Consider the following 9,144-nt stretch of genomic DNA (forward strand, 5'->3'; position numbering starts at 1 on the left):
AATTGATATAGCGCTTTTCCAGCATTAATCTTTGATACTCATTTCAACAGGACGCTAGTGTGACTAGCTGTCAGAATGTAAATCAAATTTTTCACTCGTCGGCCTAGAAGTAGACAGGGGTTTCTGGTTTCCGTTATTATCAGTTAGGGTTAGGGTAGGAGCTGGAGAGTCACAATAAAAAGCACCAAAGGCCTTTGTAGGGGCACTCAAACTGTGTAATTTAACTTGGGATCCATTATCCTTTTTGCTTTGGCTGGGGGCACTACGGTACTAGGCCATGGATAGTGCCACAGGCTTCGGCATAAGAAAAATTTACACTTATGGTTATCGCACGCCTAGATCTTAATTTATTTTAGTCAAGTCGTGCGATTATTCAAACACTTAAAAACGGTAAGTACAAGTGATTTCTTGGGTTGCATTTTACAGCAGATAAAGGATATATCATGTGCAACAAATTGCACACCTCAATGATTCATGGCGTGTGTGGAGGCATGTGCGTCACGTCCCATATGCTGAAGCCTGGTGCCACCCAAACGTTTTTTTTCAAAATGTCTGTGACCAAGCTTTTATAATTGATTTTGGTCAATTTGAGGGTGCTGATTCAGAATTTGATTGTTACCAAGCTTGAAAACCCGCAGTTTTTGCATAATTTTAAATTTTTTGCATTTCCAGGCAAAATTGCAAGGCCTGAAAATTCCAGACATGATTTTTCAGGGGTCTTAAAAATGAAAAAAGACCTATACCACGTGATAGAGCTCTTCAAACTGAGCAAAAAAAGTGTATTACATCAAAGTCCCAACTTCTCTAGAAGTTTTAGGATCTGTGGGCAAGTTCGCCATCAGTACGGTTCGCTTTTACCTGCTGAAAATACTTCCTGTGGCACTGCAACGGCTTATGGACACATTTCTATCATTTGAAAGTTTGAGAAAATTCTACTGAATGAAGATGTAGATTTTTTTTACAGCCAATTAAATGCATAGTCTGCTTTATACTTACTATGTTTGCTATATCTTCTAGGCAAAAAACGGTAAAAAAAGACACAAAACATAATTTTTTTATGAGTGTTGTTATGATTTTTTGTGCTGCTGGGCCAATTTGCAGAGTGTGGCACCTTTATGCAATTAGCCCTATTGTTTCATTTCAAGTTCTCAAGTTTTAATTAATTGTCTTCGGATCATGAACTTGATTCAGTTAATTCTCATCCCTGTTGTTGCAAGAAATACATCCTGTAGATGATGTAAGACCAATTTAATTTGTTGTTCTACGGGCAGATTGTTAGCAAAATATAAGTTAGTCGTTTGGCCAAATAAAAATAAGATTTTCATTAATCAAGGAAGGTAATTAGGTACTTCCGCTCTTCTAGTAGCTAATATTTTCAAATAATCTTGGTAAAAAAATCATCATTCATCTTGATTGAGTTTGTAAAAATATTTTGTGCATAGATAGAATTCATGATTCTAGATTCTTCTCAACTTTTTTTAAGTCTGTATTTTTTAAATGACTAGAATAGAATTAGAAATTTGTGGCATAGGAAATTCAATATTATTATTCTTCGTTTGCAGTGAAATGTGGGTCGATCGCGTCTCCGCCTTGTGAATATGTACCACTTTACGTTACTTTACTTTTTGTTCTTATAAGATTAACATTTCTAATATAATTAAATTGGTCTTGTCTGACTACCGTCAACTGCTCTAATTTGGGGCGATTGGTCAAAATATGGGAATGTTAATATCTGGCCTGTATTTTCACTTACTATTAAATCTCTTTGACAACAAATTTGTTTTGATAACTCCACCAAGTTTATCAATCATCCTTTCTGTCATAACATGCCACGATAACTTTCACTAATAGCGCACCCTTTTTAACTTTTTGTTTTCATTCAAAATGACTGGATGCTGATTGGAGAATAAGAGAGCGCTCATCGTCCGCCTATCGCCCGATGGGACTGACAAATAACGAGTGTGTAACTTGCCGCGTGAGTGACGCCAAACGCTCCATTGTTTTGCCACTAATTTGGTCTTCTTCGTTCCAGAGGATTTTTTTTCATATTTCGCTTTTAAAAGCCTACTCGGTCAGTCTAAGTTTAAACTCCTATATCAGGATTAGAAACTAGGCTAGTCTTACCTCTTTTATCTCTCCCTTAACAACAATACAATGCTGACAAGTTGACACAAGACATTGACAAGTAATCTCTGTGAGAGAAGTTTATATTGAAATCTGAAAACAAAAACGAAAGGGGTTTCTTCTACTGATTGCTTCCCGGTACTCCTTCGCAGATGTTTATCAAATTTCCACCAATGAAATTGCTGCATTTCACACGGCCCTTATTTTTGGCACCCGTGGCCTCTCAGTGCCTTGCACGACGGCCAGCTGTAAAATCTCACCTTTCATATATTTGTTTCAATCTGTGATCCTAAGGCTTAGGTTTTTTCTCATCTTCAATTTTCTGAAGAAAGCGGGAATTTGATGCGAGAGTTAGATTGTCAACAAAGTGCCATAAAAAATCATTGAATAAAAGAAGAACCTTATATAAATCTTAAATATTTGCATTTTGAAGAATTAGTGCAAAAAAGTGAAACATGGAAAAGTTTCATTTTTCTTGGTTCAATCCAAATAGGGGATTTGGAAAACTTTCTATATGTTTGGTTTTTTGCACAATCCCCTGTAAGTATGGGCAAGCACCCCGTTGCTAAGATTTTGGCTTGAAATCGAAAGTGAAACCACTGAAAATGAAAGTAAAATCGACCTGCGCTCCAAATCCCGTAATCTTGATATAGGAATTTTGGTCTATACTGTCAGTGCGAAAGAGAAATTGTGTATTTTTTAATACCCCGTTCATTAACTCAAATTAAATGACTTTTGGAGATTCGGTGAAATGGTAACCTGATAACAGATGTTCGTAATTTTCTTACGCGCACAGTAAAACCTCTGAAGGCGCTTGAAGATTATACATCTGAGAAAAAAAGTCCTCCTGCGGAAAATTCTACAACAAGAATCTTGTTGTGCACCGGAAAGTTAAAAACTGACAGTTAGTCACACTAGCGTCCCGCCAAAATGTGTATCAAAGATTAATGCTGCGAAAGCGCTATATCTTTCAGTTTCACTTGAATCTCAAGCAAAAAAATGCGCCGCAAAACTTCTAAAGAGATTCATGAAAAAATAACCCGGCGCTTTTTAATGAAATTAACATTTTTAAAATCTTTGAGAAATTGCCTAAAATTTGAGCCATAGATGAAAAAATTTGAGCCAAGCCAACCTTGAAAACGAATTTGAAGATCAACTTCACAAGAAAAAGATCTACGGGGAGGCGGAACCCACCTAGATCCGCGCACCGCCAGATAGGCTATTTCCCCGGAAATTTTGCCGGACCTCAAACAATGACCCATTTACATGTGCGGAATTATTTTTACTTTAGCTTATAAACAAGGCCTTAAAAATCGAAGCGCTGTCTCGGGAATTGAATGACAAAATTTGGTTGGTTGATATTTGGCTGCTGCACGTTTTATTTTGTTTCAAACTTTCAAGCTTTAATAAATTGTCTTGCGAACTTGATTCAGGTAACTCTCATCCTTGTTGTGCAAATACATCCTGTAGATGACTGATGTTGTTTTTTCTGAAAGCTAGATTTCCTAGTGTGACTAACTGACTGATCAGCGCCCTATTCATAAACACAACCACACAACTTTGTGTGAAAAGTAGACCTTTTAGACAATTACGCTGTCCTTACGATGTTGAGATTGCATATTCGTCAGATTGTTATGTTTTCACACATCCCTTTAGAGCTTCTTCAGCGTGGTGTGCAGAAAACATTCACAATCTGACAGTCAGGCACATCCTGGTAAATGAACGGGGTGAGCATTTGCATGGGGTATTCGTCACCCAGTGTAAATGAGATAGGACGTCTCAGGCTAAAAGCGTGAAAATGAATAAAAATGAACTTCGAACTGAAAATGGGAAAAAAGGAAGAAAACTGGGAACTTTATTTTTTTGTTAAAAGTTTCTTCAATCTTCGAAGAAAAAATTGACCCATGGAAAAAAATTTTCATCTATGCAGTTCTTCAAAATGAAGCAAAATATTTCAAACCCGGTTCAATTGCGTGGGGTATTCAGCAGTATTACATCACTTTTGTTTTCGACCCCTTGCATTTGTCACCAATCACAAGTGAAAAATACCCCGTTCATTTGCCAGGATGTGTCTGACAGTGTAGCTGGAACCTCGATATTCCAGGATTAGAAAAAGCTATACCTGTTATCTTTTTTCTTTAAAGAATCAACAAGCTATCAACATCGATAAATTACACACATTTCCTCAGAAACTTTCAAAATTATCTGCCATTATGACTTTCTTGAATCCGTTCCGTAATTAACCAATCGGGTTAGGTATCGGAATTCCTATGGGAGTTCTTTTCCGAGACTTATAAAATAGCTAAATTGGCAAAAAAATTTGCCTAGGGGTTTGATGAAGAAACAGAACTGTTATCATTTGTTGTTTATTCAACCATATATTTAAATTTGTGCTCAAAAATACTTAAATAAATAAGTTAATAATATTCAATATACTATTTGTATCTCTCAGAAAATAAACACTTACAAAACGACATCGTTTATCGTTTGGAATACCCCCGTATTTGGATAATTCTATTGTGGGCGCAAAAAAGAGCGGAAACTAAGTAGCACCCTCAGTGCAAGATTGCCGCCTCATCTTTATTCACCCGCGCGAGAATGCGAGCTAATCATTTTTTTCTCGCGCGCTTGAGGGGAAAAGGAAAGTGATCGATATTCTTTGAAGGAAAAACGTCAGAAACAAACCCAAAGACCAAAAGATGTATTTTGTTGTTGAGAATCGATCCTGTAAAGATGAAAATTTTTTTGCTTTGCGTTTTTTTCGGAACGCTGAAAAACTCTAATTTCGATCTTCCTTTTAAGGTAAAGAGGTTGCGAGATTTGGGTTAGCGAGGCAAAAATTGCTAAAAAGCTGGTAAAATTGTAATCCTCAAAAATCAAAGTTCCAGCCTCACTGCCTGACTGTCTGATCTCAGGTTATGACCAGTTTTCAGAGCATGTCATGGCTGCCCCCCCCCCAAAGGAAAAATTATACCATTGAAATCCTGCCCTTAAACTTTGTGTACCCACCCAGAAAGGCTGCTAAAAAAACAGAACAAGCAGGAACAAGTTAACAAAATTGGCCAATTTTCAGTGATTTTGCCTCTGAGACCAGAAAATTATCTAAAATTTGCCCTGCCCTTGAAACTGATACACACTCTGTCCCCGAGATCTCAATGATTTCTGCCATACTCTGCAAACTGGGGTTATGAAATGGTGGCCGAATTGCCGTCTTATGTTTTTTTCAGATAGTCCCAGCCAAGTTAGAGCAGTACCGTGAGTGGTCCTAAATCCAACAACCCTGCCTAATTCCGACCCCCCAAATAACTGTTATGAAATGTTTACAAACATTCCCTCTCCAAGTTGAACAATAAACTATTGCAAGAACTCTTGAAAAAAAGCATCTAACAAGATTGTCAAAATGTCAATCAATGTAATTTTAAAAAGTGTGAATTGTAAAAATAATTACTTTTTATGATGCTGTTACTGTCTGACTGTTGTTGTCATTTATGATCAGTTGTATATATACATATTGCAATAAAAAATTATGTTTTGTATAAGAAGCAATTATTGAAATTGTTCTTTGGTTCATTGTATCAAATCTCTTAGTTTAGTTGACACTTTGGTATCTTCGTTGCGAAAGGTTTGTTTTTGTTTTAGTTTGTATCTTTGAAAGACCCCATCGATCGGATTTAGGCAAGACGACTGTCGGATTTAGGACCACTCACAGTAGTTGAGAGCTAGTCACACTAGCGTCCCGCCAAAATGAGTATCAAAGATTAATGCTGCGAAAACGCTATATCGTTTACTTGACTCTCAAGCAAAAAAATGCGCCGCAAAACTTCTAAAGGGATTCATGAAAAAATAACCCGGCGCTTTTTAATGAAATTAACATTTTCAAAAACTTTGAGAAATTGCCTAAAATTTGAGCCATAGATGAAAAAATTAGAGCCAAGCCAACCTCGAAAACTAATTTAGATCCGCGCACCGCCGGATAGGCTATCTCCCCGAAATTTTGCCGGACCTTAAACAATGACCCATTTACATGTGCGGAATTGTTTTTACTTTAGCGTATAAACAAGGCCTTAAAAATCGAAGCGCTGTCTCGGGAATTGAATGACAAATTTTGGTTGGTCGATTTTGCTTTGGCTGCTGCACGTTTTATTTTGTTTCCAACTTTCAAGTTTTAATTAATATTGTCTTGCGAACTTGATTCAGGTAACTCTCATCCTTGTTGTTGAAATGTATCCTGTAGATGACTGATGTTGTTTTTTCTGAAAGCTTAATTTCCTAGCAGTTAGTCACACTAGCTTCCCGCCAAAATGTGTATCAAAGATCAATGCTGCGAAAGCGCTATATCGTTTACTTGACTCTCAAGCAGAAAAATACGCCGCAAAACTTCTAAAGGGATTCATGAAAAAATAACCCGGCGCTTTTTAATGAAATTAACATTTTCAAAAACTATGAGAAATTGCCTAAAATTTGAGCCATAGATGAAAAAATTTGAGCCAAGCCAACCTTCAAAACTAATTTGAAGATCAACTTCCCAAGAGAAAGACAGTTAGGAACATTTGGCGAGTTTCTGTACGCGGCCGCAATCAAAAAAATCATAACATCACTCATTAAAAAACGGTGTTCGTGTCTCTTCGCACTTTTTTTAGCCTAGACGATGTAGCAAACATAGTAAGTATAAGCACACTGTACTTTTAATTGGCTGAAATTTTTTTTTGCGTCGGAAAAACTTTTTCAAACTTTCAGCGATGATTGACCAAACTGTTACAATGAAAATTATCCAGCGCATTTTTTATCGTCTTACCTTCTTCATTTTCAATGAAGCACTCAAAGTTTACTGAAGGTAAGCACATAAGATATTCTTATAATTAATGATACTCATTGAAACACGCTTCGTTGTGCACTGCGGTGGAGTGTATGACGTAACTCGTGCAGCAACTAACTCGCCTTCTGTTGGAAGATCATATTGGGCGTTTTGGCGTTACCACCCTCGAAGCAGCGGACGCCTTTGTCTTTCTGCAACTCTTTCCACCATTTTACATGGCCTTAACAATAGATCCAAAAGGGCGCCATAATCTTGGAAGATAATTTGTTTTGGTCTCCGGCTTTGGGAAGTAGCAATGTTTTTGGTTGTTTTCGATGGAAAATGGTAAGAAACTTAAGATTACAAGTATCATTTAGTTTTTGCTGGCTTATAGAATGGCAGGATCCTGGATGGTTTCCCTAACTGAAAGATCCCACCTAGATCCGCGCACCACCGGATAGGCTGCTTCCCGGAAATTTTGCCGGACCTCAAACAATGACCCATTTACATGTGCGGAATTATTTTTACTTTAGCTTATAAACAAGGCCTTAAAAATCGAAATGCTGTCTCGGGAATTGAATGACAAGTTTTGGTTGGTTGATTTTGGCTGCTGCACGTTTTATTTTGTTTCAAACTTTCAAGTTTTAATTAATTGTCTTGCGAACTTGATTCAGGTAACTCTCATCCTTGTTGTGCAAATACATCCTGTAGATGACTGATGTTGTTTTTTCTGAAAGCTAGATTTCCTAGTGTGACTAACTGCCTAGTGTGACTAACTGGTTGACGGGGTAATGTTGTGTTTTCTGAAAGCTCGATTTCCTAGTGTGACTATAACTTACTGGGATATCAATCTTGATCAATCGAACTTGTCAAACCAATGGAACAATCGAACTATAATTGAAATTGAACTCCATCGAAACGAATAAAAAGCTTGATTTTAAAAGTCAATTGAACCTAATCAAACACTCACAACTTTTGAAGCAATAGGAGTTTGATTAGTTTGATTGTTTGATTGGTTTGACAAGAGTTTGATTGATCAGGTCTGGTATATATCGTCTGCCAACCAAAAAAGAAAAAAGGTAAAAAAATTACACTTTCAAACGCACATTCACACGTTCCGCAATTAGAATCTGGATACCCTGGCTACCATCATAAAGAACCAACTAAAATAGTAAATGTAAATTTAGAAACCATACCATGAATTTACCCAAAAATATATTGGATAGCATAGATTGGTTACTTTCACTGACAAAAATGTTCACTTCAAACTTTCCTGTCACAGCCACTTCTGCAATCTTCCATAGTTCCACCTAGCCTAGGTCCATGAAGATTGTCCTATTCAGAATCTGTCGGCACCTTATTAGTTTTTAAACAAAAACAAAGGGGAAATACGCTAAGTGCTTAGAAGACCTTCTGATTTTTGATCAGAAAAGGTTTTGCAACAGACTAGAATACAAAAGGTACGGTAGCGTAAAATCAAGGGCGTAAAATTTAAAGGCGATTACTCAACGACAAGGCACCCCACCGCCCAAACAAGAGCGCCTGGAATTCCCGAATCCCGAGTTAGGAAAGACCGAGTTATCTCGAGTTATGAGGTAATATTTTGGATATTGTGAAGTCATTTTTACATTCCATTATTATTCCATTGTTATTTTTTACTTGGTAATGTAACTCGGAATGTTTGCATCCTTAGGCTTTCGAGTTACTTTTAATTTTTAACTCGAGAATCTTGATTTGTATTGTAGATAAGACTCTTCACAGCCCGTTTTCTATGAAAATTTAGAATAAATTCCATTATTCGCACATCCACCAACTCTAGCGCCACCCTTCATTACGCAAGAAGATGTTTTTAATGCTTTTATAGCACAGTAGCACAAAAATTCAAGAAAATTTACCGATCTCTTGCCTTGATTTGCTCCGCACTGTGCGAGACTAATTTTGAGACCTAAATTTTCCTTCGCCCGGGTCAACCCATGCCATGTGAGGAGAATTGGGTAGTCAGTCCAAGGTGCTGACGGGGCGCTCATTGAAAGCGTCTATAGTTGCGAAAATAGGCCTCAAAGCCTCCTGCAACTCAACCAAATAGAAATTCTGTGCCAGCACGTTTTTATAAGAACAAACTACATAAGAACATAATAAAGCTTCGATGGCCAAAATGTTAAGAACATTTTAAGGCTTTGCAAACCTGAAAAGACCCGATTTCAAAAAGGAAAATGGACAAAAAT

The sequence above is a fragment of the Clytia hemisphaerica genome, unplaced genomic scaffold, assembly GCF_902728285.1.
Source record: "Clytia hemisphaerica strain Z4C2 unplaced genomic scaffold, Clytia hemisphaerica genome assembly, whole genome shotgun sequence".
Taxonomy (NCBI): Eukaryota; Metazoa; Cnidaria; class Hydrozoa; order Leptothecata; family Clytiidae; genus Clytia; species Clytia hemisphaerica.